The 27,249-nt window shown below is 33.6% G+C and overlaps 1 protein-coding gene across 3 annotated transcripts in view; it reads right to left on the bottom strand.

Annotated features, from left to right (window-relative positions):
* Nucleotides 1-26,290, bottom strand: part of LOC123685875 (ras-specific guanine nucleotide-releasing factor 2-like) — a 136,532-nt gene extending 110,242 nt beyond the window's left edge. For all 3 annotated transcript variants that reach the window (XM_045625736.1, XM_045625738.1, XM_045625739.1), the window contains exon 1: nt 26,229-26,290. The gene's annotated coding sequence lies outside the window, so the exon portion shown is untranslated. The remainder of the gene's footprint in view (nt 1-26,228) is intronic.
* Between the last annotated feature and the right edge of the window lie 959 nt (nt 26,291-27,249).

Below are 27,249 nucleotides of genomic sequence, written 5' to 3'. Positions count from 1 at the left end.
TAATGATTCATCCGCATCATCCGATTGTTTTCCTCGATAATCTTAAGCAAACAAAAAAATAAAATTTTAAACTTTTTCTAAAATCGAAACTGATCTAGGAACCTGAAACTGCAGGGCCCACTCTAGAGGGGCGGCAAATAATGGAGGGCGACATTATCTACATTTACTGGAAGAACGAATTAAATAACTTCTTTTTAATTAAACGAATGTTACTGATGATTTTTTTTATCAAATTTACTGATCCCAAACATCTTTGCATCGTGAATAAATATTCATCGTATCAAAGAAAAAAAAAACGAAGGATCTGAAACCTGAACTCAAATCATACATTTTATCATTTATTCATTAGAATTCAGGAGAGCACGTTTATTTCATTCCACTTATCCTAAATCATCTATTGGATTAAAATTTGAATCCATGAAAAATAGAACGGTAGAAACGCTTGAGCAGGCGCTGGACCTCGATTATCCAATATTAATTTTTAGCATTCTGCGGAGTTAGCTTCTGTTAGGGCGACAGAATAGGTCTCTGCCTAGGGCGGCAGTTTGGCTAGCGACGGCCCTGTATATATGAGCCCAATTATTCACTTTCGAACTTGGGTTCTTGAATTTTTTTTTGAAGAGCCTATGATACTGTTCTCAGGAATCGTTTCAATTTCATATGAAATCGTATTTTCGAACTTGAAAATCACCTTGTCCAATTTAGCATAGAACGTTTTCTCGATTTCTTCAAAAATAGTTCTGAATTATACAAAAGTATCCAGCTCTATACTAACTAGCCAAACTGCCGCCCTAGGCAAAGATCTAACTCTGCAGAATGCAAAAAAATTAATATTGGATAATCGAGGTCCAGGGCCCATTCTAGCGTTTCTACCGCCTCGGCAAAAATAAAAGTCGGCACCCTTGCATGTTTGGGGTTTTGTACTAAGCAAAAAATTGGTAGACGGGGGTATTGGTGAATTTGTATGCAGACTCCACACTTGTATTATATAGAGTATTTTAGTAAAGCGGAAATGCATTTTTTATGGATTCAAATTTAAATCGAATAGATGATGAATTATGAAACAGGGAATGTAATGAATAATAAACGTGCTCAACTAAATTCTAATGAATAAATGATGAAATATATTAATTGAATTCAGGTTTCAGATTTTTCTGCTGAGTTTCCACTTCATAAAACGCTCGAATATTCCGTTTTTTCTTTAATATGATTAAATAAAACAACCGGATGATGCATATAAACCATTTTTCTAAATTTGCATGCGCCCACGCCCAAAACTAGTTATTTCGATTTGAAAAATTGTGTGAAATTCGTTGAAATTGGAAAAAAATGATTCAATACATATTTCTAGGAATCCATATTTCTCGGAAAAATCCATTACATCTTTTTTTCTTCAAGATTATTATCGAGTGAAACAATCGGAGGAATCATTATTTTAAATTCGAATGCTCCCACAACCCACATCTATTAATTTGGAATAAAAAACACTTCTCATCTTTTTTAAGAAGATTGCGTTGGAAATAGTGAAATGGCATCGTTCCCCGAAAAACTCTGTAAAAAATTGAGAAATGGCTTAGTCAGAAGTATACTTCTTAGGCTGCTGACGGAAAGCCAACGTAAAAATGCTTTGAAAAATAGACTTTTAGAAGCGGGGAAGACAGGCTTATGCGGATCTTAATCTTCTTATAATAACAATCTCCATCAGAGTTCCTACAATAATTTTTCTGCACTATCGATATTTGCACCATCTGTATCGAAGGTTACTTGGTGACGGAATGCCAACGCAAAAATGCTTCGAAGAATAAACTTGTAGAAGCGAGGAAGACAGGCTTATGCGGATCTTAAGCTTCTTATAATGTCAATCTCCATCAGAGATCCCACAATAATTCTTTTGACACTATCGATATTTGCTCCATCTGAATCGAACGTTTGGAGATTCAAGTTGTGGTATGAAGAATTGATGCGCAACCCACTATGGATGAACACAAGATACCCCTACACGAAAACTCGATCAGAGGTAGACGTATTTCTTCCATATAATTGGATTGAATACGCCCTCGGCCGTTGCGGCACTATATTCCAACGCGTATTCTTCACCCCAGCTTCCGCACAAATTGAAATAAGAAGCTGAAAGTTGACAACTGGGAAATCTCCGGCAATATTTCACGAGGATGGGGCGAATTTTTGCGCCTCGTTCCAGTGTGAAATATTCAACGGCCAACCAACAACAGCGCAACACCTTATGACCCTACCGGGGGCTAGCGTGATATTAAATGGAAATAGTTAATCGGCAAACTCTATGGAGAGCGCGGAAATTCGAAATTCCTCGTAGAAGCTCGAGGAATTAGCTTAATTAAAATCGTTTCTGCGACAAGTTTCATATGACCCATAAGATTTAACTTATCGACGTGCCTATGTGGAAATTACCCAACAACAAAAAAAAGATTAGAAACTTCATTTAGTTAACTTATACCTACTGATCCATTAAAAAAAAGTTTTGAAGCAACATCTGCAATATAATTAATTCCTTTGAATTATAGAATTTCATTGATTTTAACGATTAATTGGGAATAGTATCAACTATTTCGCAAAAATGAACCAGAATTGATCGTTGATTAGCCTCGAATATTGGCATACATGATATCATAATCTCATAAAATCCCATTTTGAAGTGTTGAGTATAAAATTGAAAATACATTATATCAACGTAGTACCAAGAAAAGTAACAGTGTCAAATTTTAAAGAAAGAAAAAAAACACAACAATCAAGGAGATGCAAAACTACACTTGATATTCCAAAAATTTCCCTAACCGAATATGGTTCAATCTTTAACAATAACTTGAAAATCTGTTTCTTGTAACACCTGAGGTTGGATTCTGTTCCTATACAAGCTGGAAGTTCATTAAAATATTTTATACAACAGTACTCTGCAATTGTCTCCATCAAAGTCAATCTATGCTTGGGATATTCCAGTTGAGTTGTTCTCGTGTTAAAAGCTCCAGTTGATAGTTCAGCGAAATTGAGAATTCTTTTTGGTAAAACATATATGGTATAGCAAGGAGTGATTGACTGAATTTGGAGAAAAAATCGTGAAGGTATTTTCATGTGAACAATTTTTGTCACTTAAAGATTGTAGTCGTTTTTTGCAAGTTTTTAAATTTTACAACATACCAGCTGTTCGAGGACATCCAAAGTCGATGTTCAGTTATTGCTTAAATGCCTAGAGCACGTGTTCGGAATTTATCGCCAGATTTTTGAATTTGAAAGAGGTAGAATTATTGGTCTACGGGAGGCGGGGTTGTCATTTCGAGATAATGCCCGATCCCATGTTCTCAGAGTTCGTTTGAACTTTTTCGAAACGGCCCATGTGAATCTTTTGCCATGGCTGTGCAGATCCCCCGATCTTTCGCCCATAGGACATGTTTGAGACATCATAGGTAGAATGCTTGCAAATTTACCCCAGCATCACGGACTTTGGCGGCTCTGAGACATGAAGTACATGTAGCTTGGGATAGTATCCCTCAGGAAGAAATAGACCATCTTATTGCATCAATGCCGAGATGGGTTGGGGAGTGTATAGATAATCACGGTAGACAAACACGTTATTAACAAACTTATTAAGAAAAATTGAAAATCATTTACTCCTTGCTACTGTCTATGTTTCACCAAAAATAATTTAAAATTCGAAAGGCTCTACCTGAGTGTTGCAGTTTCTTTGTCAGTTAGTGTATATTCCAAAATCACCTTCTGTCACTTTCCTATAATTCTAACTAGGTTCAAAAGAACTGAGGAAGACGAGAAGACGTCATAAATCGTCGATTCCCGGAAAGTTATTACCTAGGAAATATTCTTAATTGTCTCAATTCCAAGAATGAATTCAAGAATAAGTTCAATATCCAAACCTGCGTCTACGGTAAGAGCAATAAACTCCCGTTCTGTGTTTCGTCGAGTAAACTTCGAAAACCTTCACATTCGTGAAAAACTAATTTTTCAGCTACATCACATGCCACGAAACTTTCCACCCCTATCCTCTCTTGGTCCCTTGATATTGCGTCCAGATGTCAGAAGATTCAACACGACTTGATAAAAACGGTTGGCGGTACGAAAAGTTGGACTGGAATTTTGCAGAAAACGTTAGAGGCGGTTTTTGTCACAAAAGTTGTTACAAAATGCTGGGATAAAATGCATACTTTGCAACGATTTTGCACGCTTCATTCCATGTTACGCTACTGGAATTTTTGAAGACGCGGGAATTTGTCAATTAATCGTTTCATATCGTGTACTTTCGGTCGGAATGCAGATGCGCGTTCCTGGAGAGAATTTTCTGAAAGATTTTCAATGATGATTGAGACTCCAGCAAGAATAAGTAGATTTAGTAGTAGATTTAGATTTCAGTCATTATTAATTTAATTTGAGACTCGGAATCTTATTTATCGGCGAGAATTGTGTCGGGATTCTCGGTAAGTGTTAACATGAATATTAGTATTCAACAAGTAATAATCTCACCAGAATGAATCAATTTAATTTGAAACAGTAGTTTTTTTTAGAGTCATCCATCTTGTCGAAACGTATTTCAGGTTTGGTAGAATTCTTTTTGTGTCAAATAATGTCAGCAAAACTCCTTCTCAGGTTTATTTGATAATAAATGTAATGATTTCTTTGTAATTTCTTGGTTAGAAATCCGAGAAGGAGTTGTAAATTCAGTTAACATATTCTGATATCATTTTTGTTCATTTTCTCAAAGCACCTCCCGTGGGATTAGAACGAAGAAAACCTTTCTTGGGATTGAAAAATATCAAGAACTACTTCCTTGAGATACAGAATTTGGAATAGTACGTATGTTAGACCACTTTAATCTCTGAATCTGAAAGAATTCCTGCGAAATACCTGGCATTATCACACCAACTTCGTTGAATGAGGACTGGAGTACTATAGCTTCCTGATAAGAATTGGTGTTCAGAAGGCTGAAGATAATATACAGAAGAGGTTCCATCCTAGTGGCAGAGTGGCTCATTTAAAATCGTTTTAAGTTAAGTTTCTATTTTATTATTTGTTTGGAGTGAAAAGGATCGATCATTGTATATTTTGATTTTATTAAATTTGTAAAAACCTGGGTAGGAGTTTTGTTGCCAAATAAGCCAAACCACCCCTAGAAATTAGTCCTTAGAGTCTCATGGGCAATTGTAACGTTACACATTTTGGCGCAACAACGTGGGGCCCGAAAATTTTGGCAACTACTCCTATCATTTCGACCTTTTCAGTTCTAAAGTGAAAATTTATCTTTGTTTAACTTTTTCTCTTTCTTTTGTCTCGTCTTTGATATTTTTCGTTGGTATCAGATTGACCACACGTGTCGTGATATATTTTTTCGTAGCTGTATATTTACATATAATTGTTTTTCTTGTTTATTTTGTCTGATAAAATGAATAATCCAGATTTCTTGAACGGGACTGACCTTGGCAATTCCCATGTCAAATACATAAAACTAGATCTGACCCGTGGTTATGTTTCTACCGATTTTGACAAAACTGATGACGATGATGAATAATTCCTTTTTGCCTTTAACCTTTACTTCCTAAATTTGCTCCAGATACACAGATTATATGTTTTTCTTTATTTTTGACAATTATTATCGTTTATCTTTGTAGCATAGCTACTATTATCGTATCTTTGTAGCATGGCTACTATTATCGTATCTTTGTAGCATGGCTACTATTATCGTATCTTTGTAGCATAGCTACTATTATCGTATCTTTGTAGCGTGGCTACTATTATCGTATCTTTGTAGCGAGGCTACTATTATCGCTTATCGTTGTAGCACTACTATTAGTTAGTGGTGGCTACTATTTATCTTATCGTTGTAGTATGGATACTACTTATATTTACCTTTAAAGTTGTTGTTAATCTGACTGAAGTGTCTTTTAGATATGCAGAACAAAATAATTTTGGCGTAACTGAGAGTATACTTTGGAAAAATTTATTATTTTGGGTCTGAACAGATTCAGTTTTTTCTTATTTTCTGTGTACTGTTGCAATTTCCCGTTTCCCTATTTTTCCTTCAATTTTCATTTATCTTATCGTTATCGTTGCAAGTTATATACTTGCTGGCGCCCAACTTAACGTTGCTGTGAACTTTCAGTTATATCACTTCAATGGAGAGGGAGGTAGGGAAGTGAATCCTTGAGCTCAGTTGATTCATATACACGTCAGTTCAGAACATCTTTGTACACATTATTTGACTATTTTGAGCCATTTATGGCTGATTTTTCACAGACGGCGTTAATTATCTTTTACCTACTTTGTCGAATGTTATCGCATTTTTTCGTGGTCGATAAATATCGATTTTACCTTACCTTTTCATTACCGGATTTGACGTTATATTTGCTAATTTTGGATTTACCTCAATTTAGTTTCATTACCGGATTTGACGTTATATTTGCTAATTTTGGATTTACCTCAATTTAGTTTCATTATCGGATTTGACATCGTTCTATGCAAGAAACATAGAATGATGGAGTCATTTTTGAAAATTTTGGACTCAAACTAAAAATCTTCCATGCCCCCCTTTCTGGTCCACCTTCGTCTCGGGTGCCAGGAAGATTTTTCTTGTTGTGCGACGGCACCTTTTAAATTCATTCACTTTTGTTTAGTTGAGACGGTTTTTTTAATTTTCATTTATATAACTGCAGCACTGTTTACTTCCTAGTAGCAGTGGCTGAAATTAATATTGAGATTTTTGACGATAGGTCGTTTGGGCATGACTTTCCAGAATCGGTAGGATGATGGTATTTCACATCAGTGTGAAGTATCCTCATCCCTCTTTCGTTTTTTAGAGAGAGGCCTTCAGCAACCGACTTCTGTTTCACCTTTTCACTCAACTCTGAGTAATTTAAATATTTAGGGTGTAAAGAAGTTCTCATTGAGCTCCTTTACACTCATCTCTCTTTCGTTTTTTAGAGAGAAGCCTTAGGCATCTGAAGTCTGTTTCACTTTTTCCCTCATTTCCTTTTTCCTTAGTGCTCAGGTCGTTTCTAAATTTGGTTGACTATTTGTTCGATATATATTTTTTTTTTTTTCAACTTGCCTTCAGCAATTGGTCATAATATTTGGCATTTCATATTTCAAATTAGTTACATTCGATAGGTTTTGGGTAGGACATGGTACGTTTGCGGAATTCTCCCTTGTAATATATTACACTGATAATAACTTTTATCATTTGCTCCAGTTGACAAGTCGGAGTATGTTTTCTTTTGACGTGCTGTGCTTGATCTGATGCCATCGAGTATTTTTGTTTTTGAGATATTCATACATAAAGAAAAAAAAAATTTTTTTTTTCTTTTTCCTGGTGAGAGGTGTGTGCAACGATTTTGCACGCTTCATTCCATGTTACGCTACTGGAATTTTTGAAGACGCGGGAATTTGTCAATTAATCGTTTCATATCGTGTACTTTCGGTCGGAATGCAGATGCGCGTTCCTGGAGAGAATTTTCTGAAAGATTTTCAATGATGATTGAGACTCCAGCAAGAATAAGTAGATTTAGTAGTAGATTTAGATTTCAGTCATTATTAATTTAATTTGAGACTCGGAATCTTATTTATCGGCGAGAATTGTGTCGGGATTCTCGGTAAGTGTTAACATGAATATTAGTATTCAACAAGTAATAATCTCACCAGAATGAATCAATTTAATTTGAAACAGTAGTTTTTTTTAGAGTCATCCATCTTGTCGAAACGTATTTCAGGTTTGGTAGAATTCTTTTTGTGTCAAATAATGTCAGCAAAACTCCTTCTCAGGTTTATTTGATAATAAATGTAATGATTTCTTTGTAATTTCTTGGTTAGAAATCCGAGAAGGAGTTGTAAATTCAGTTAACATATTCTGATATCATTTTTGTTCATTTTCTCAAAGCACCTCCCGTGGGATTAGAACGAAGAAAACCTTTCTTGGGATTGAAAAATATCAAGAACTACTTCCTTGAGATACAGAATTTGGAATAGTACGTATGTTAGACCACTTTAATCTCTGAATCTGAAAGAATTCCTGCGAAATACCTGGCATTATCACACCAACTTCGTTGAATGAGGACTGGAGTACTATAGCTTCCTGATAAGAATTGGTGTTCAGAAGGCTGAAGATAATATACAGAAGAGGTTCCATCCTAGTGGCAGAGTGGCTCATTTAAAATCGTTTTAAGTTAAGTTTCTATTTTATTATTTGTTTGGAGTGAAAAGGATCGATCATTGTATATTTTGATTTTATTAAATTTGTAAAAACCTGGGTAGGAGTTTTGTTGCCAAATAAGCCAAACCACCCCTAGAAATTAGTCCTTAGAGTCTCATGGGCAATTGTAACGTTACACATTTTGGCGCAACAACGTGGGGCCCGAAAATTTTGGCAACTACTCCTATCATTTCGACCTTTTCAGTTCTAAAGTGAAAATTTATCTTTGTTTAACTTTTTCTCTTTCTTTTGTCTCGTCTTTGATATTTTTCGTTGGTATCAGATTGACCACACGTGTCGTGATATATTTTTTCGTAGCTGTATATTTACATATAATTGTTTTTCTTGTTTATTTTGTCTGATAAAATGAATAATCCAGATTTCTTGAACGGGACTGACCTTGGCAATTCCCATGTCAAATACATAAAACTAGATCTGACCCGTGGTTATGTTTCTACCGATTTTGACAAAACTGATGACGATGATGAATAATTCCTTTTTGCCTTTAACCTTTACTTCCTAAATTTGCTCCAGATACACAGATTATATGTTTTTCTTTATTTTTGACAATTATTATCGTTTATCTTTGTAGCATAGCTACTATTATCGTATCTTTGTAGCATGGCTACTATTATCGTATCTTTGTAGCATGGCTACTATTATCGTATCTTTGTAGCATAGCTACTATTATCGTATCTTTGTAGCGTGGCTACTATTATCGTATCTTTGTAGCGAGGCTACTATTATCGCTTATCGTTGTAGCACTACTATTAGTTAGTGGTGGCTACTATTTATCTTATCGTTGTAGTATGGATACTACTTATATTTACCTTTAAAGTTGTTGTTAATCTGACTGAAGTGTCTTTTAGATATGCAGAACAAAATAATTTTGGCGTAACTGAGAGTATACTTTGGAAAAATTTATTATTTTGGGTCTGAACAGATTCAGTTTTTTCTTATTTTCTGTGTACTGTTGCAATTTCCCGTTTCCCTATTTTTCCTTCAATTTTCATTTATCTTATCGTTATCGTTGCAAGTTATATACTTGCTGGCGCCCAACTTAACGTTGCTGTGAACTTTCAGTTATATCACTTCAATGGAGAGGGAGGTAGGGAAGTGAATCCTTGAGCTCAGTTGATTCATATACACGTCAGTTCAGAACATCTTTGTACACATTATTTGACTATTTTGAGCCATTTATGGCTGATTTTTCACAGACGGCGTTAATTATCTTTTACCTACTTTGTCGAATGTTATCGCATTTTTTCGTGGTCGATAAATATCGATTTTACCTTACCTTTTCATTACCGGATTTGACGTTATATTTGCTAATTTTGGATTTACCTCAATTTAGTTCCATTACCGGATTTGACGTTATATTTGCTAATTTTGGATTTACCTCAATTTAGTTTCATTATCGGATTTGACATCGTTCTATGCAAGAAACATAGAATGATGGAGTCATTTTTGAAAATTTTGGACTCAAACTAAAAATCTTCCATGCCCCCCTTTCTGGTCCACCTTCGTCTCGGGTGCCAGGAAGATTTTTCTTGTTGTGCGACGGCACCTTTTAAATTCATTCACTTTTGTTTAGTTGAGACGGTTTTTTTAATTTTCATTTATATAACTGCAGCACTGTTTACTTCCTAGTAGCAGTGGCTGAAATTAATATTGAGATTTTTGACGATAGGTCGTTTGGGCATGACTTTCCAGAATCGGTAGGATGATGGTATTTCACATCAGTGTGAAGTATCCTCATCCCTCTTTCGTTTTTTAGAGAGAGGCCTTCAGCAACCGACTTCTGTTTCACCTTTTCACTCAACTCTGAGTAATTTAAATATTTAGGGTGTAAAGAAGTTCTCATTGAGCTCCTTTACACTCATCTCTCTTTCGTTTTTTAGAGAGAAGCCTTAGGCATCTGAAGTCTGTTTCACTTTTTCCCTCATTTCCTTTTTCCTTAGTGCTCAGGTCGTTTCTAAATTTGGTTGACTATTTGTTCGATATATATTTTTTTTTTTTTCAACTTGCCTTCAGCAATTGGTCATAATATTTGGCATTTCATATTTCAAATTAGTTACATTCGATAGGTTTTGGGTAGGACATGGTACGTTTGCGGAATTCTCCCTTGTAATATATTACACTGATTATAACTTTTATCATTTGCTCCAGTTGACAAGTCGGAGTATGTTTTCTTTTGACGTGCTGTGCTTGATCTGATGCCATCGAGTATTTTTGTTTTTGAGATATTCATACATAAAGAAAAAAAAAAATTTTTTTTTTCTTTTTCCTGGTGAGAGGTGTGTGCAACGATTTTGCACGCTTCATTCCATGTTACGCTACTGGAATTTTTGAAGACGCGGGAATTTGTCAATTAATCGTTTCATATCGTGTACTTTCGGTCGGAATGCAGATGCGCGTTCCTGGAGAGAATTTTCTGAAAGATTTTCAATGATGATTGAGACTCCAGCAAGAATAAGTAGATTTAGTAGTAGATTTAGATTTCAGTCATTATTAATTTAATTTGAGACTCGGAATCTTATTTATCGGCGAGAATTGTGTCGGGATTCTCGGTAAGTGTTAACATGAATATTAGTATTCAACAAGTAATAATCTCACCAGAATGAATCAATTTAATTTGAAACAGTAGTTTTTTTTAGAGTCATCCATCTTGTCGAAACGTATTTCAGGTTTGGTAGAATTCTTTTTGTGTCAAATAATGTCAGCAAAACTCCTTCTCAGGTTTATTTGATAATAAATGTAATGATTTCTTTGTAATTTCTTGGTTAGAAATCCGAGAAGGAGTTGTAAATTCAGTTAACATATTCTGATATCATTTTTGTTCATTTTCTCAAAGCACCTCCCGTGGGATTAGAACGAAGAAAACCTTTCTTGGGATTGAAAAATATCAAGAACTACTTCCTTGAGATACAGAATTTGGAATAGTACGTATGTTAGACCACTTTAATCTCTGAATCTGAAAGAATTCCTGCGAAATACCTGGCATTATCACACCAACTTCGTTGAATGAGGACTGGAGTACTATAGCTTCCTGATAAGAATTGGTGTTCAGAAGGCTGAAGATAATATACAGAAGAGGTTCCATCCTAGTGGCAGAGTGGCTCATTTAAAATCGTTTTAAGTTAAGTTTCTATTTTATTATTTGTTTGGAGTGAAAAGGATCGATCATTGTATATTTTGATTTTATTAAATTTGTAAAAACCTGGGTAGGAGTTTTGTTGCCAAATAAGCCAAACCACCCCTAGAAATTAGTCCTTAGAGTCTCATGGGCAATTGTAACGTTACAACTTCATGAAAAATAACCTGTTAATGTTTGTCAAATTCAATGACATCAGTCAGGCAGGCGGAAGAAGTTAGCTCTTTGGATAGAGATGCTTTATCCGGTTACTCTATGCTGTTTCACTTTCCAATAAAAAAACCCTGAAATGTTCTGTTTATTGCTTGTACACTGAATTCAAACATGGACGTAGTTCACTCACGGACGAAGTTAAAGAAGGTTGTCCAAAATCAGTCGTTGTGCCAGAAAACATTGAAACTGTGCGAAAACTAATTGGAGAAGATCGTCATGTGACATATCAGGAAATCGAGAAATGTTTAAGCATTAGACTGACTAGCATACATAAGATTTTGCACGAAAATTTATGTGTTCAGCAGCTCTGTGCAAGTTGGATTCCACATTTGTTGAATGATGTTCAAAAAATTGGTAGTGTCAATGGATACCGTAAAATGATTTCGAAACACAACTGTGGTGCATCCAAAGCGGTAAACAATATCTTCACAGGTGACGAGATGTGGATTTATGCATACGATCTAGAAAGGAAAGGCCAGTCGGCAGTTTGGGTGTTTCAATGTGAAGCAAAACCAACAAAAATAAGAAGAGTTAAGAAGCCAATGATGGCGTCTTTCTTCACGAAAACTGGTCATGTGGCCATTGTGGCTTTTGAAAATCAAAAGACCGTTAATTCACACTGGTATGAAATCATTTGTTTGCCTTAAGTTCTCGGTAAATTGGGAGAAAAAAACCTAAAACAACGAATCATCTTGCATCATGACAAAGCGAGCTCAGACACCTCAAGTTCAACGAATGAGAATTTGACACACAAAAAATCAAATTATTGGATCATCCACCTTACAGCCCCTACTTGGCACCATACGACTTCTTCCTCTTACCAGAAATTAAAAGTAAACTCCGTGGAAAACGATTTTCATCGCTTGAAGATGTGGTTGAGGCCTTCAAAACGTATGTTTTGGAACTACATGTTCTGACTGGAAAAAATATTTCGAATGATGGTTCAGTCGCATGCAAAAGTGTTTATACAGGGTGTCCCGGGAAGAATGCGACAAACGAATTCCATTAATTGAAGTCATCAAGGAGGACCGGAACAAGAGGTTTCAATCGCCTGAGTGCCTTCGTTTGGAATATACAGGGTGATGTTCATCTTATGAGTGAAATTTCACTGTTGAATAACTCTTTAACTAATTTACCGAATAATTTCAAATTTTGAAGTTTTGTCACCCTTTCCTATCGCCTTCCTTCAATATTTCTGAATTCGAGTAAATCAGATCCGGACTAGGAAAATTTAAGACCTCTTCTATTTTCTTGAATATTGAATCACCTTGTATGTGGATATCATTATTTTTTCTCGTTTTCGTAATGACAAAGAATTAATTCATAATAAAAATTTCAAATCTCCGCTTGGCGCCATTATTCAGGGTAATCAATACACATTTCTTCATGAAAGAAATTTCATAGTTCAAGATATTTTGAATTTATCGGTAGAATTATCTCGAAAATTGAAGTTGTTTCACCCGTCACGAATGTCTTACCTAAATTTTCCTCAAATTATTTAGGAAAGCTTCCAATCAACAAGCTGGATAAAGAATAGAACAAAAACGGCAAATAAATTGAAAATATTTGATCTTGAAAACAATTAATCAAAAATAAAATATTTTCAGTTTAGCAGATATTGTTCAAAATGATATTCCTCTATTTTAATGCATTTTGAGCACGTTGATATGATATAGTTGTTTCACAGATTTCGCTATCTTATTCGGTTGAACTTCTTTCATGAGGGAATGTTTATTGGTCACCCTGTATGACGGTGGCACGCTGAGTTTTAGAATGTTGATTATGAATTAATTCGTTGTGGTTAAGAAAACAAAAAAAATTATGATATTGACATACAGAGTGACCCAATATTCAAGAAAATAGAAAAAGTCTAAAATTTTGTTAGTCCGGATCTGATTTATTCGATTTCAGAAATATTGAAGGAAGGCAATAGTAAAGGGCGACAAAACTTCAAAAACTGAAATAATTCGGTGGATTTGTTGAAGAGTTATTGAACCAAAAAAATTTCACTCATAAGGGAATGTTTATTGATCACCCTGTATGACCATGCCAAGCAGAGATTCAGAATTTTAATAATGAATTGATTCTTTGTGGTTCCGAAAATGGGAAAAAATCATAATGTTCACGTACAGGGTGATCCAATATTCACGAAAATAGGAAAACGCTGAAATTTTCCTAGTCCGGATCTGATTTACTCGAATTCAGAAACATTGAAGGAAGGCGATAGGAAAGGGTGACAAAACTTCAAAATTTGAAATTATTCGGTCGATTAGTTGAAGAGTTATTTAACTGTAAAATTTCACTCATAAGATGAACATCACCCTGTATATCCCCAACGAAGGCACTCAGGCGATTGAAACATCTTGTTACGGGTCCTCCATGATGACCTTAATTTATAGTATTCGTTTGTCGCATTCTTCCCGGGACATCCTGTATATAGATCTCAAAGACGATTTTTTTGAAAAGCAGTAAAAATATTCTGCATTAAAATCGCTTGGTTATTTTTAGTATTCTCAATACATAAATAGTAACCCTCGTATATTCCATCAGTTTTCTGCATTAAAATATTGGATATTTCATTCAGAATTCATATCAATGGTCAGATCAACCGAATTTCATACCAAACTTAAAATATTTCTGCTGTCATATTTTCCGGTACAATGCACTGAATTCCATTTATCATTCCCATATCAATCACTCTTTGGAATATTATTCACCCTTTGTCACAATACTGAAAACTATTCTTTATTATGAAAAAATTTCGAATTTCCTAACCATGAATCATGAATATCATAAATTCTCATTCAATTATTGTGGACGATCTAAATATTTCTAAACCAGCGATAAATGAATTGAAAATATTTCCAAGGCCAGTACTATTTTACCATCATTCATAAATAACCTGTATGAAAGCAGAAATCTGATATGGTAAAAATATCATTTACTATATCGCATTGATCTTTTTATTTTCGAGTATTGTTTACAAAAATTTCAGAATGAAATGTGGAAAGTCCATTGGAAAAACTTCAGAAGAAAAAAGTGAATTTAATCACAATTGAAATGATTAAATTATATTTCATATTGAATATAAATTTTATGTATCATATTATCTATTGAATCCATTCAATTGAATCAATAATAAAACGAAAAGTTCTCATACTTTAATTAGGATTCTGAAAAACAATAGAAACACTTTTCAATGAAACTCAAACTTTTATCAGAACAAAATTCAATGGAACAAGAAAAGTTACTAACTTTAATTGAAATAAAGCACAAGCCCAATTTTCATTGACGGAAAACTAACACCTTTTTGCGGTTTCCTTCATCTGATTGCAGTTGTTTTTGTCGCAGGAATTCTCTGAGGGTCTTTTAATAAAAAAATGAGGTTATAATATTTCCCTTTATTGATTCCCGCATGTTTCTCAACGTCTCTAAACTCGAGACGAAACAAACGACATCGTGTCGGCTTTCTTGAGTTCTCAAATTATAACTTTTTAAATTATACCATGAGGAATTATCAGTAGAGGTTTTCTCTTTAATTGGTGTCGAATTGCAAGATTAAAAAAAATTACCAGACGGTTCAAAGAATATCCACTTATAATTTTAACTCAAACAAGCATTATTATGTCCCTCATTATTCAGTGAAGATATTAAATATTTTGGAGAGTAGGTAGGTACTTTTTCAGTTTCAACAGATAATATAAACATTGTTTTTTCGGCATTCAGTGGAGAAATAAATGAATATTGAGGCGAATAGGATGATATTCTAGAATAAGATTTCCAAAAATCTACTCAATGAGTTCATAAAAATACATATTTTCATAATATTTTGTCGTGTGATATGTATCTACTCTGATAAAATTTTTGATCCTTCTGGTGAATTATCTCGAAATGTTTTTTGATATTTTCAGTATTAATTCACGTGATTATTCTGATAGAAATCGAGGGTTACTATTTATGAATTGAGAATACAAAAAAATAAACGAGTGATTTCGATGCAAAATATTTTTATTGCTTTTCAAAATAACCACCTTTAAGATTTTTTCCAATCAGAAGATGGTTGTTTGAAAACATGCGTTTTAAAGGCCTCATCATCATCTTTGGGTGATGAAAATCGTTGTGCACAAAGTTTTTTTTAATTTCTGGGAAGAAGAAGAAGTTATTCGGTGCCAAGTCCAAATACTCATTCGTTGCATTTGATTTGTGTAAACTCGTATTGTCATGATGCAAGATGATTCATCGGTTTGGGTTTGTTTCTCTCAATTAACCGAAAACTTCAGCTAAACAAATTATTTCAAACTCAAATTTTCAATATACTGTAAACAACAAAAATTGTGATCGTACGTCAAAACGTTATGAGTACTTATAATACAAAAAATGTCAAATTTTATAATGTCAATATCAGATTTCACCTGACAATATCAGTGTTGCCAATTCTCAATACATAAATAGTAGCACTCGTAACGGGTGTTTTTTTCGAGGTATATAACTTTAGGTTGACATTACTGTTCAAGATGGCGACCGATTCAACAGCTGTCAACTGATTTATTCTCAGTTTGGTTTGGCAATTCATCATGAATAGACTCACGCCTGAACAACGCTTGCAAATAGTGCAATTCTATTTCGAAAATAATGGTTCTGTGCGGAATACGTATCGCGCGTATATTGGACGTCCAGATTGGACTACATCCGAGCCAGCCGTGGCGGTCATATGCCAGAAATCATATTTAAAATGTAATTCCACAAGATTATCTTGCGGATAAATAAAATTCATGTCAATCGAATAATCCATCGTTGTTTTATTGTAATTTAAAGTTCTATAGCTCTAAAAAAACACCCTTTATATAATATGTTTTCAATTTGATGAGAAAATTTCATGGATTGATAGGAAAGTCTTTTTCATTAGGGGTAATGAACCAAAATGTTCACTTCAAACATCTTTTTGAATCGTTCACGTTTCAATAAGACGTTGAAAAAAATCATTTCGAGAATTGAAACAAAACCACCCCTTGTAATCAATACTGTATAAAGGTAACCTCCCTAATTACCTCGTTTCGTCGGAACATGAATAATAATTATCTTCCACTTTTCAGGTCGAAACAATAAGAGGGGAGGATATTGAAATATGGCAATCAACAATCCATTGAGCATTGAACTGAAGAATCAAACTAACTGAATTTATACTACCCCCTTGAGAAATTCCGGAGATATGAAATCGGTTTTTCATTCGAATACGCATCGAAATGAAGGAAAAATTGCAACGCTCCATAATTCCAGCAAAATGGAGAGTAGAGGCATGAATTTGATATATACCTTGAAATTCGGGTATCGGATGGGAGTATCAAATTTCGAATTGCGGTAAAACCCGAAGGGATAGATCATTAGCTCAACCCTGTATAACGTTAAAAAGAACAGACTTTCGATATGAAAACAAACGGCAAATTTTAAAAAGAAGTTTTAATTTTTTGCATCGTATAGGCTGTGAATAATCCTCCAAAGAACATTATTCCGCAATTTTGAATTCTATAATATTATTTAATTTTTATCTGTAAAACACAAGACTGGAGCTAAATGGCACTCAATATGTTTAATCTTGAAGAACTATGTCCAGAATAACACTTCTTTCTGATATTGAAAGCTTAGAAATAAATAAAATCTACCACTATATTTACATTTTAGTATTCAGAATCGATTGATCATTCAGAAAAAATGGAAAATATTATTGGATAAGTATTATTTTCAAGAAAAAATTTTCTTCCTTTTTTCAAAATATTGGTGAGGAATTGTCTCTAGACCTTTTCATTTTGAAAACTAGTCGAATTTGCAAAAAAAAAATTTGGAAAAATGGTTTTTCCTTAATAACTCTACATGCTTTGGTTCGATAGTGTTTCCGAAAACATATTTGGATAGCCCGTGAAAAATACCATCATTTCGATGAGTCACTTTCCAATATTACTCAAAGGACAAGCCAGAAAATCCAGTGACCCGCTTACGTGAAGCACCCTGTACAAGCTTGAAGTTTGATTGTGTTTACCGCTTCGCCAGGAACAAAGACATTTCAAACAGAATATACAAAGAAGCTTCAAATTTGGTTTGTTTATGTGTAATGAACAATCCTGTCTTTGTGTCTAATTCCAAGAAGATAGATAAACTCACTAACAGGTTGATTTCGAATTAAATTGCTTGAAATGAATATAAAACTACTAAAACTACCTATATTCGGATTCAGAATCGATTGAGCATTCAGAAAATATGGGAAAATATTATTAAGTATACTTCGCACGGAAAAATTTTCTAGAAAACCGGAGGTTCAAATGAAAATACAATTGGTGATGCCACAAATTCAAGTTACTCGCTTACGTGAAACACCCTGTACCTCATTTCTAGATTCGAAATATCGGAACGATTGAATCTGTAATAAGTAATTTATTTCCATCAATAATTAATTCACATGGTTAGTCAAAAATATAGCTCTAATGAGACAAATTATAACTCTAAAATTCTTCCACTGAATAAAAATCATTATTGACCAGCAGATCTTTTAATCTTTTCAAGAACCCTCTTTTCGGTAGATTCCTTACATCCTCCGGCAGTTTGTTGAACATCTTGATTCCCCAGTAGGTCACGTAAAACTTGGATAATATTCTTTTCTGATATTCTGCATGAATTTTTGGTCTTGTTAAGATATTATCATGAAATTTTGCATTTAGTTTGTTATTCTACGTCTGAATGCCAAATTTCATCTCGATGAGCTGTACAGTTTTTAAATTATTTCAAACGAAACCCCTTATTGGATTCTGAGATTCGAAACAACCTTGAAATTTAAAATTTTGTAGATTTTCTAAGCAGGACCGGATGGAAATGAATTGAACCAATTCATTCATCACAATCCTTCGTGGAGTTTTTAAGAAAAACTTGAGAGAAAGCGGATGAAATTTTCATTTTTCTCAATAATGGATATAAATCGGTAGTTTTCAAGGCTCGACAGTACGCATTAAGCTTCGAAGAAAAATCCAGCTTATTTTAACGACTGCTCCATCTCTTCAAATTAAAGAAAGACCTCTGAAATTCTTCTCACTTATCGAAATTGAATTGCAGGAAAAATTTCATTATGGCATAACTAATCAGAATTTAAATGCAAGTTAGATTAATTCGTTCGAGGGATTCCATCCAATTAAACGATGTAGAAAATTCCAGTCTACAAATCTGAAACTAATCTATGAAATTATTACGTGAGAATTTCCAAGTGGGTGTTCCTCGAAAAAAAAAACTACTTACTCATCACTGACGAATGACTGAGAAATTCTAGGGCGACTTGGAGTAATTGTCCGACGAGTAGTCGACTGGAGTTCGGAATTTGAATTTCAGGTAATGATAAAACTTTTCAATCCACTATTTCTTTTATTAATTTCGTAGTGAAAATATTAGAAAAGGTCTGTTTGACTTTTAATTCAACGCGTTACGGTATCTATTATTATAGTTTAATCATAAAATTTAATAAGGATTTCATTTTTGTTCAAGAGATTGTTTTTTCATATTCAGTTGAGATTTTTAGGAATTTTTGCGGTGTTGTGCAAGTGGAAAATAGTGAATGAAGTCGTATCTAGACTTTACGGACCTGCAATATTCACTGATCAAAACGGAAAAAGGGCCACCTGTAATAGTATATTCTAAAAAAAGTTGCAAAATGGGCTCCTTTTCCAACACGAATGCAACACATGACTGTCGGAATTGCCTCCTGCAACGACTATTAGACGATATTTTCTCTATTTCAGTCCATATTTGTGAAATATTGTCGAAATTCAAAGAAAAATTCAGATCATACATTCTAGTGACATTTGTATTATATTTTGGCAGTGGGTGTGACTGTTACGAAAACTGACAGATTACGGAATTTGAATTTGAATCGTATGTTCCGAATTTTGAAATAATTTACAATTACGCATTGAATTCGTGAATTATGTCTGACGAAATCGATTTAACACCAAAAGAATTAAGAAAAATTGCGAAATATATCGCAAATCATTACATTAAATCCAAATTATGTTATCTTGACAATTGACGCGAATTTAATTTTGATAGGATTGGAAGTCTGTGTAGACAACCACAAGACGTAAAATATAACAGAAAACAATGCTGTAATGAGTTCATTACAGCACTGTTTTAGAACTGTAATGAACTCATTACGATACTGAAATTGGGGAAATTTTTTTCGGTTTCGAAATTAATATTTTTTTGCCTGACTTTTGCTCAACGTCGAGGCATGCTTTCATCTGTTCTAGATGCCATTTTATTCATTATTATACGATTACGTACAGTTTGAGTAATCACTCTTTTATCCGCTACTTCTATCAACTCATTTTGTGGACCAAAGTTTTATGAAATCGCTATTCTCTCTCATATAATGCAGATAGGAATGTCGTCTATAATCTCTTAAATTGCATATCTGGTGCTCGTTGAGCCAAACTACTTTGCAACTTCTCATTTTGTAACTTTAAAATTAATTACGTCGCATTTAGAATTGAAAAATCCAAAACGAAAAAGTTGAAAAATAGTTTGTTTCAACAGGTCCTACTCTAACATTGCTCAATGCAACTTGTTGTGGATCAATTTTCACATCAATGATTAATTTGACAAAGTTAAAAATGCGAAATACCAATAGGTTCCTCATCTAAGCTCTATTCATCAAGTTATCATTTGAAATTTCTTCTGTATGGCTTTTTGAGTAGCTTTTTGAATAAAAAAGTCTTCCCGACCATCTTGGTCTCTGTGAGATATTCCCAATGCTTTATTGTCTTTCTAAGCACATCAAAATTCAACATTTATTCCCAAAAACTCTTACGTTTGTATCGGCATAATTTCAATATCAAAAAATATGATGTCCAATTACTCATGTTTCCTTCAAAGTAGGTATCTTATTATTATATTCCATTCAAAAGAACTACCAAAAGATGTTTCTCAAACGACAGATAGTTTGCCTGGTGGAAACCCAATTCCAGATACCTCAAAAGGTGACAACTTCAAAGGGGGTTTATTTACGTCATGAGTATAGGAGTTGACATTCACACTTGTTACTTGAACAACCATTGAAAGATGCTATCCCAATGAACAGACTTTACATAGTGGAAACTCCCACCAGAAAATGTTGAAATCTTTTGTGAGCGGCGAGCGTATACGTAATATGAACGCTGAAGTCGATGATCAAATAGATATTATTTTCTGATTAGATGTGTCCAATTGAATTGAATCTCCATAGATTAGGAAGGTATTGACAAATAAACTTTAATTGAATTCTTATCGATGATTTTTATAGGTATTGTATATGATATTATCAAAAATTGCCACTCAGTACATATAGCCTGACAAATTTCTAAAGGACATTCTAAAGACCTTGAGAAAATAGCGTAAGCCTACTTACAAACATTGATTGTAGTTTGAATGCAAAAATGAACCGAAATTGAACACATATGTAATTGAATAGTAACGAATTTATTTCAGCTACACCTACACCTGAAAATATTTGTTCATTTGGGAATTTTTTTCACTTATCTGAATGACTTGAATTTCAGCTTTTATACTTATAACGAAATTTGAACCAGATTTTATAGTAAAACGTTAGTCTAGGTTCCAAGGGTTCTCTCTCCCTTTTAAAGTATCCACTTTGTGATCATAAATTTAAAGTTTCTACCCAAAACATTCAATCAATAATACCTAATTGAGTTATTGGCAACCTTATCATTGTGATAAGTTCACTTCTACTAAACGATTTTAGATGTATCTGGGATATACCATGTTACAAATGAAAGAAAACGTATGAATTTATCTCCTGCAATTTACAATAACGCAAGATCCGCCGTACTTGTCAAAAGGAAACTTTACAAAAAGTTCATTTTCAACAGGTGCATTCGAAAATATCATATTGTAATCAATTATATTCCTAAACCTATGAGGCATTTTTTGCGATGCAGTTTTGCCTGAAATTTCATTCTAATAGTGTTTGGTCTGTATGACTTTTTTGAGGAGATATAGAGGAAGGTCCTTTAAGCTCGACATTGCGGTTTACATCGTTCATACATAGAGGTATAGTCAAGAGTTCGTTTCACGTATATGGAATTCAAAAAAGCTTATGACTGCGTAGCGTACTGGTTGCTAATTACTAATTTAAATGCACTAGGAGTTGAACCTTCCCTACTAGATTGGATATCTCATCTACTACTGACGGTATCATTTTGAGAGTTTCATAATGTGACGTTCTCTAAGATGAGTTTATTTGTATTCGGGAATTTTACAGGAATAACCTCTATGATCACTATTATTCTTTGTATTTATCAATGATTTGAAAATTATGATATTCAGTCAGATTGGGATTTCGTTTAAATGATGAACTAGTTCCTGGATAACCATTGTTTTCAATGAAAACGCAAATATCATCAAAAATTCGTGAATTCATTTCCGTCCAAAAAAAAGTTTCATCCCACAATTGAATCACCAATGAGGCTTTCAAAATGCTCGGGTTCATCGAAAGACCAATGCAGCACTTTGATAATCTGGATAAAATGAAAACTGATAATAGCCATTTGTGGCCGAGCACTCTTCAGAACTCGAGAGGTTTTTCCCATAAGCTGTGGTACAACCAATCCTAGTTTTCACAGACCCTTATCACAAGCACTACGGCTGGCAAATGAATGTGGTTTGATAAATTTTCAGTATCTATAGAATTGAATGAATAAATAAATGTATTTGAAATAGCTAGCGCTAATTTTAATCTTGATAATTCAACTCAGATGAGATACGTATGTTGATGGCTATAAAATAGAATGATTTATGAAACAAAGAAACTCTGAGGGCAGATTCGTTTGAAAAAAACTTGCCATCAATTTTTTCTACGAAGTGTTTGGGTTTTATTCATTTATATTCTTTATGAATTAATGTATTCCTTTAAGCTGGCGGCCATTATTTGCGTTGGAGGATTTAATGCTTTAATCTTCAAGTAATAAATGATTAGTACAAACTCTTTCTGTTTGATAGATCTGGCTACAAATTTTCTTCAAAGACTTCTTAACTGAAAATTCTGAGAATGGCAATGAAAAAACCAACCGTTGTTAATAATATATTACGACTCAGAGATGAGAGAGAAGTCTAGGTTATCTCAAAGAACTTCGCAGTGTTTTTTCGATGCTAGAAAACCTCCATTTCGGTTAATACCGAGTGTTATCTCTATCTCGCAGGGGCGGACCCAAGGGTGGGGGTTCAGAGTAACAAATTCACATAAAATGAAAAAAAAGTCTTATTTCCATTTTTCAACATACGTCATCGCTCAAGGGATACAGGGAGATACAGGGGGCGAATACAGGGTGGGGTTGCAAAGCCCCCCCTCCAGTTTCCGCACCTGCTATCTCTGCATTCCCCATTAGCCAACAATTCATTTATACCCTGACAAAAAAATCCCATATTCAGCGGTTCAATCGAATTCGAGCAAAACTTATTAGGCTTTCATGTTCAATCGTTGTTATGTAATTCGCCACCAGGAAAAGAGACAGTTCCAGATTCTCTGGTTTCCTGTAAATGACAGTATTGGAAATTTTAATTAAGAAATTACGTATGACAATGTCATTAGAGGGCTGCAAAACAGGTCATCAGAAAATTCATGAAACGAGTGTGTTATTTAAACAGTTTCCGCATTGCTTTCGTAACTGGAACTCCTAAGAATGACTCACGTTTGGCATCTGCTTTTGTGGAATGGAATCACGTCATGATGAAGCGAAAATCGGGTTAGAATTTCCTATCTAATTCATTCACTAGTATCTGAATATTCCAGATGAGATACCAATAATCAACAGATATTGATGTTGCCAATTTCCGAATTCTTGGTAGCATAAGCTCCGTCTGAACTCATTATAGCCTCATATCTTCGTTAAATGGATGTATAATATGCTGAAAATCTTTCATCAAGGATGATTTCGCCTACTCGTTCATGGAACACCGATTGTTCTGATTGTAATTTCTCGATAACTCCTAAAATTCCATCTCAGAAGGCAATAGTTGGTTTTTATAATTCACGGAATATCTTCAAGATATTTCCGCGAATTCTAAATTGATAAAAAAGTGAGGAACCGAATACGAATTGTCTTGAGTTCAAATATAACTTTCAATTCTGAAGAGAAATCAATGATTAATTCTCCTTATTTCAGAAAATGAAAATTGATAAGGTAATTCTATGAATTTACACAAGCAAGTCCGAAATTGTCAGAATCCTTTTGGCTAGAAAAAAATGAATGGCACATTTTCGAACTCGATTTTTGAGAGAAATGATTGGGTGAAAGCCAAAACCTCCAAATTCAACTATTTTCAAGCTATAAGAGAAAGTAAAATTGCGTGAAAAGAAAAGTTTTCATAACTTCTTTATTACTGGTGCTATCAACACAGTCCGAATTATTACTTCAAAATTTATTGCAATAAAAAAGAATGGACTTTACTAAGAAAAAGTGTCTGTAGAAAGTTTTTGTTTCATGTTGATAGCACCAGTAATAAAGAATATTTTCTCTTATAGCTTAAAAATAGTTGAATTTATGAGGTTTAGGTTTTCACCAAAATGTGACATTCATTTTTTCTAGCAACAAAGATTTGAGATCCCCTCACTAGATAATTTTGGGACACCCGATAATACATCATTTAATCTCTTGTGTAAATTCAATAGAATTACGTTTTCATTGTCTGAAATAGGGGGACTTAATAATTGATTTATCTTTGGAACTGAAAGGAATGTTTAAACTCAAGACAATTTGTATTAGGTTCCTCACATTTTTAACAATTCAATATTTGCGGAAATATCTTGGAGATATTATCGAAGAGATGAGCACTCGGTTCATTTTCCTTGAGAAACTGAAACGTTTCATGATTTCTATAGTTTGATAAGAAATTCATATATCATGTTATATTCTTTTGAAAAGGAAAAAATTGAGCGATTTCATTTGTCTAGCAATTTATATAGTTTATATTAAAAAAAATACACTTATTACTTATTTCTATTACTTCAAAACTAATTGCAATGAACGAGAAATGAATACACCAATGGATTCTACTAGAAAAGTTTTTGTTTCATGTTGATAGCACCATTGATAAAGAAGTAATGAGAACTTTTCATTTCACGCCATTATCCAATTTTCTTTATAGCTTCAAAAAAGTCGAATTTATGAGGTTTCGGTTTTCACCAAATCAATTCTCTCAAAAATCGAGCTCGAAAATGTGATTAGTTCATTTTGCGTGTGAAACTGAAACTTATATGACTTTTATAGTTTCATGAGAAATTTATATATCATGTTATATATTTTTGAAAAGGAAAAAATGAAGCGCCATTTTCCAATTTTTTCTTATAGCTTGAAAATAGTTGAATTTATGAGGTTGTGGTTTTCATCAAATCAATTCCCTCGAAAACCATGCCCCGAAATGTGCCATTAGTTTTTTCTAGCTCACAGGGATTCTGAGATCCCCTCGCTAGGCAACGAATTCGGCACACCCGGTACAAATCTAAAATTGGTATAAAACCTGTAATATTTTTGAATCAGTAAATCGGTTATTTTGATTGAAATTTTTATGTGCCATTTTTCGTTCTTTATGTCTGTCTGTTTGAAATTGCTTTCGTTTGTGAGGTTGTTATTCAGATCCATATCATAAATTGAATATCTTATAATGATTATTTGGTAAACATGGAATAAAATTCATATACGAGTAGATATAAGGCAAAGTTCAATATATACATATTATTAAAAATTTTTTTTTCAATATTTTCTTGGGATTCTCGCAGTAGTTTCTGATAAGTGAAAATTTGTCTAATGCATCATTTCAATTTGAATTCATGTCAAATATGTTTCGGCCTCATAATGCCTTTCTCAAGGTAGGGCTTTTGAACAATCGAAAAGTCCAATCGATTTCAAAATTACATTAAATTACAATTGAAATATATAACTTCATGACATTCATTGAATACTCCAATTCGCAATCAACACCACGACACCTGTACTATACGATATCCAAATTATTGACCTTCAATTTTGGGATCTACAATCTTCGAGAACAGTATGTTATTTTCAATGCAGATGAATTTTCGGAAACCTTATTTTGCATATAGTATAGTACAGGTACCGTGTTGATTGAAAATCGGAGTTTTCAATGAATGTCATGAAGTCATGTATTTCAATCGTTTTACTTTCAAAGATGTAAATGATGTTTTTATGATTTTGACTGAAAAATAAATTTTAGCGAGAACAGTTGAGTCTTTCCTTGAAAGAAATTATTATAAGTCTGAAATATATTTTGTATCATGAATTTGAAATAAAATGAGAAATTAAACAACTTTTCAAATTAGTGCGAGAATCCCAAGGAAATATTCAAATATCTCATAATTAAAAAAGCACCTGAAATAAATAATACATATTATACAAATTCATTGTAAATATTGAAGGAACTGATTTTTCCTCAGAAAAATTTTTTTGTCGAGAATTAAGAAACTTTTTAGTCATTTTTTTTTTGTCGAAAATTCTCAAATGATGAATTAAAGTTGCCTCGAAATAATTCACCGAGTCTAAAACCCTTCAGAAATAAAAAATAACATTATCAAAAAACGGAGAAAATTCGACTTACATCGGCTCAGAATGAAGCGCGCCTCTCTTAGGCTGTAGTGGCGTTGTGCACGTTACGGTGGCTAACTAACGAATAAACCGAAAAGTTTGACAGAATAGAAGAGGAAATTTAACGTCCATTGCGCATGCGTACTTGTTGCACATTCTACACTCGAATCTGCTGAAATCGATATTTCCTTTGACCCCACCATAATCCAAAATTAAGCAACAAGTTAAAACCTAAAAATAGCCCATCTCTTCATAAGATAGATGACCATTTTTCAAAAACAACGACACATTGGTCCCGCCACCACAATCGATAGGGGGTGCACGAAGCATATCTGTGCAGGTCTGGGTCTGAACGATCTGCGGCGATAAAGCAACATACTTCAAACACATCCACGATAACAACGATTGATTATCTCAAAACGAAACAAAAAACACACCCAGAACAATATTAATAGGAATTCCCCAAGATGAAGTATATACCCTTCAGTTTAGATCAACCTATGGTCCCAAAACTGAACGAATAAAGTCATAAGACAAATAGATGAAGGAATAAAAAACTAAAATTGAAAATCTGAACTTATCAGAAGCCAATTAAAGAGCCCATATATATGTGTACAAAGGATTCCTGAGACGTCTCGGTATAACTCAAAATTTGAAAGAAAGACTCACTTCGTGCTATATTTGAATTCATTCAGGAATGCAAAAGAACTACCCAATCACTGGAGCATAACACAAAACGAAAAAACAAGTAGAAAAGCAGTGGATTTCAAAAGAAAAGCGATTTCAATAAAACCAAAGAGATTCATTCATTAAGTAGGTAAAGACAATCTACACAGAGCTGTATTAAGATTACATTCAATGGAATGCAAAAGTGATTCGGATAATTCGTGATAATTTAATAAATTAGGAGAAAAACTGAATATTTCAATGAGAAAACATCCAATATGAAAAATTTGTCAAAAAAAGAACAATTCATTCGACAGATAGTAGGTAGGTAAGTTTTTTTCCAATTAGAAAGAGTTTGTAAATAAATT

This window comes from Harmonia axyridis, chromosome X (assembly GCF_914767665.1).
Source record: "Harmonia axyridis chromosome X, icHarAxyr1.1, whole genome shotgun sequence".
In the NCBI taxonomy this organism is placed as follows: domain Eukaryota; kingdom Metazoa; phylum Arthropoda; class Insecta; order Coleoptera; family Coccinellidae; genus Harmonia; species Harmonia axyridis.
This window is presented reverse-complemented; position numbering and strand designations above follow the sequence as displayed.